The sequence below is a fragment of the Triticum aestivum genome, chromosome 2B, assembly GCF_018294505.1.
Source record: "Triticum aestivum cultivar Chinese Spring chromosome 2B, IWGSC CS RefSeq v2.1, whole genome shotgun sequence".
Taxonomy (NCBI): domain Eukaryota; kingdom Viridiplantae; phylum Streptophyta; class Magnoliopsida; order Poales; family Poaceae; genus Triticum; species Triticum aestivum.
Window position 1 is genome coordinate 614794284 of NC_057798.1, and position 4449 is coordinate 614798732.

Genomic DNA, 4449 nt, shown 5'->3' on the forward strand with positions numbered 1-4449 from the left:
GGAGGCGTCGGATTGTGGGAAAGAGCCCACGCTAAGGTAAGTAGATTGCACTGAGCTTGGATTCGGACACCTTTTCCCAGTGCATCCAGTGTATCCGCCTAGGTAGCCACGGGTGCGGGAGAATGTACGTCGACAACCAATCGATCTGGCTACCATTTCCTTAGCATCTTATCACACAGCGGAATTTCTTGGCTTGACGAGGCCATAAGAAAGAGAAAAGTTTGGGATGAACCTTGAATTCATAAAGTGAGTCTGAATATAACCCTGTACTCTGAATCCTTGAAATTTGCATGATAAGCTTGTTGACCCCGATCAGTCTTAAGCCCAGACCTATTGTCATAGTGGGAAAACAATGATACCCGTTCAGACTCGCCTGTCTCGCTGACTATACAGATTCACATGTCATCTTCTTCTTCTTCCATAGGCACTCTCTCCTCTTTTCTCTCACATGCAGATCCAAAATCATGAACCCGAACATCATCGCTAGCTTGTTGCCTCTCCATGGTCACGAACGGAGGATGGGATTCGCATCCATGCTCTTGGGGCACTCATGCGACATACATGTACATATCCTTTAGCAACAACAGAAACACATATGTACCTAGCTCCGGATACTCCTTTTCCACGCCTCCTATGTAATTGTCGATGTCCGACATCATCTCACATGGCTCGTCATTCTGCCGAGACGCCCCACGCCAGCGCGTGCCTGGGCAGACAAGATGACTGAGTGCCTACTCCTACCATCGACATCTAATCATACACCTGATGTGCACAAGCATGCAATGCTTAACTTGTAATCCAAACTGAGGACGGGTTTTTGGAGTTAGCTCACTCTCACGAGATCGCGACCCTTTGTCCCATCCATTGTAGCACCTGTGTCACCTAGGGCATAAGGGCATGCAAAACATCATTATTGCCCACCATTAATTAGAAGATTTAGCTTAGTCAAAATCGGACAGAGCCCCTGTCGTGCTCAGGAAGCTCCTCGCCGTGAAGCACGTTGCGTTGTGGACGCGACAGGGTGGTTGCTACAAGGTGTTTATTGTGGCAAACGAAAAAGAGGTGATGGTGCATTGTGCCTACAGCTCTCACCGCAATGTAGTACTACCTTTGTCCCGTAATGTAAGAGCGTCTAAACCGCTATAATATTATGGGATGTAGGGAGTAGAAAGGAAGCGTACAACACAGATTCAAGGTTTTAAGCTCGTAGGTTCAGTGATAAGCTTGTAGGTTCCCGAGCTGCCACTTTCCTCATCTCCGTTAGATCTCTCCTCTTCACTACGGTTGCAAGGAGTCACTCGGTCTAGCTCGTCTCGCCTCTGATAGAGCAATGCTAAATTCACCTTGCCTCTACGAATTCAAATTCTTTTTCCGACTTCTCTCCATAAGAAACCCTAGCCGCCAACCACTTATCTCCCCTCCCGCCGCTGCCTGAGTGCGCCGCCAAGCAAAGCATGCGCGGTGATGGCAGCTACGGGGAGGGGGCTTTGTGTGACAAAGGGTGATGGGTTGCTATTGCGTGTGCGCTGCAGATGCTTGGTCAGGCTGCGACGGCCTTGGCTGGTGACGCTTGGCAGCGACGCTGGCTGTGTCGGCGGCACCTGAAGGGCCCCAGATCCAGCGTGAGGGCGACCTTCGACAGCGACCCGGCCTGCCTAGGTCACCGAAGAAGAGGTGTAGGATCGTGGATAGGGATGGCACCCACAGGGTATGGGTATGGGTGAAGTCTCCCCATACCCTTACCCGTCCACCCCGAACTTACCTATCACCCATACCCATTAAGGGTACAACTTTTTCCCATACCCATCACCCGACAGGGTATATGGGTACCCGCGGGTAAAAATACCCGCATTTACATCACATCAAATTGAGTAAAAATAGTTGCGAAAAGCAACATGTAATCATAAATTATTAATAGCAACACATTTTAAACAACAATTTACAAAACACATTCTCAAAACCAATAAAACTTGCACATAAAGCAACCCATAAAAATGTTAAACAACAACACATAATCATAAATAACAACACATAGTCATACACTTTAAATTCACAAAATCACAATAAATTATAGAGATAATTTGACTGCACATTAGAGTCTTTACCTAGTGCGATTAGGAGGGGGGGCTTAATACGTTAGAATATTAAAGGAAACCCACTGGTCAACATTTTAGATGGGTACATGGGTAGGCGGGTATGGGTTATATGATCCCATACACGTACCCTCTTTACCCTATGGGTATGATATTTTCCCATTTAAGTAATCATGCGTAATTTTTTGTCTCATACCCTTACCCTAATAAGATTTTTACCCGCAGGGTACGCGGGTAATGGGTACCCATTGCCATCCCTAATCATGGACCTGGACGATAGCAAGCTCGACCTGAGGACCGCATCTGGCTTGCAGTGGCGTAGGCAACTTGGTCTAGGTTTTCTCTAGGTAGTCCATGTGTCTAGTTTGGGGCGACTTAGGCGGTGATGTTGTCCCAGCGTAGGAATATTGTCCTCCCCGCCTTATCCTCATTTCGTTGATGTGCTTATCACCACAGGAGGGTGTGTGAAGAATGTGTCTCCAATAGGCGTTCGGGGATCCGATCAGTTTTGGTCTCCAGTGAATCCATCTGGATTCAGCCGCCACTCATCGTCTTTGGAGTTTTTACGGGCCCTTTAGGCGTTTTGTTATCCGGGATAGTGATTTGCTACGAAGATTTCGGTCGTCGGCGTCTACTGGTCTACATCGACAACGCTTGAGCGATACTCTCACAAACTCCTAGGTTTAAACAAGTTTAGGAGGAAGAAAACCTTGCCACCCATGAGGATTCAGATGTAATTTCCTTCTTCGGTAAGGATATGTTTGTAAAAACCTGTGATGCTATTTTTTTACTTCAAAAACCTGTGATACTTGGTACTATATGGCTTAGGCAATTCCGAACAGAAAATAAAGTATCACACCGCGCATGTGCATGAAGGAAGGCTCACAAACTTGTTGCAGGAGCGCACCTAATCTGACCGGGTTGAGATTTTCTGTAGTACATCGGATGACATGTGGGGCCGAGTCTCACATGAAAGTGTCTGTACTGCACCGTACAGTACTACAGAGGATCCTAACCCGACCTGACCACCACGGTGGCACGGTACCACCAGCACCAAAACAACATCCCATTCAAGGAACACGAGACGGGAGGCAGAGCTCCTTGGCGGAAAACTGCCTAAATTGCAGGTTAACTGCATGTAGCAATTGGGTGCATCCGTATGGACCGGCCATCTCGACATCAACGTCACTGTCCGGGTGGCTCGTTGCAGTTGGCACGGACGCAATACACGCGCTCGTTTTTTTTTGAGAAGGGCGTGATCCGGATCGATGCCGGGGTCCGAATCATCTTCAGTACGGACCGTATCTGCCTAATTTGATCGAGAAACATTTAGAGTTAGTTTTTTTACTGCGAGATTTTTTTTAAAGCTACTACTCCCTCCGTCCCATAATATAAGGGAAAAGTTTACCTTCAACCGGCTGATGCGCGCGCGAGCGTCCACCGCTTGCGTAGCCGTTAGATCAATCCTGATCAAGCAGCCATGCTAGCCACAAGGTAGTCCCGCGTGACGAGTCGTTTTCTTGCAATAAGGCTCTTGTTTCAGTTGATTTCTGCAACACGGGACTAGTTTCAGAAAGAGAGAAAAACCGCTTCGATGGTGAAGGTTTTTTTCTACAACTGGGGTCTTGATTCAAAAGATTTCTGCAACATATCTTTTGTTTTGAAAAAAAATATTTCTGTTGTGAAGGTTTTTTTTCTGCAACAAGGGTCTTGTTTCAGAAACATAGCTCGAGTTGCAGCGCCGCAGGAGCGCCCGATGTTAGAGAGTGAGTGGTCGGACATTGCAACATGAGGTATGTTTCAGAAACATAGCTCCGGTTGCAGAAAACGCCAAAGAAGCGTCAGGCGTGAGAGGTCACCGCTGTTGTGCTCGATTGGAGCTAGCAGCTGCTCGCGGGGCTGAGACGGAGGAGGAGCAGCAACTCCGGCGAGCACGGCAAGGACTAGTTCCCCGGCGCGTCGGCGGCCATGATTTGGCGGTGGTGGCCACTGCCGCCGCACTGGGCAGAGCTGTGGCAGGACAACGGTGAGGGGATTCTGTTTCCGAAACTGAGCGGTTATTGCAGGAAGTAGGGAGGTGGTCACGCGCGTGCGATGATTAGATCAGACGGCTGTCGGGGCGCTCATCCAACGATGCTTCATGCGGCGGATATTTCTAATAAATCCACCGGAAGTCGCGTAGCGGCGCCCATAATAAACACTTTTTTACACTAGTGTGGTATCAAAAACGTTCTTATATTATGGGACAGAGGGAGTAGTTATGTTGGGGTTTATATCTATCAATATTTGCTTGGTTGATCTTTGTTAGGCTACACACGGTCCCTGGATGTCGACTGACGACTGTTGCATTATTGCA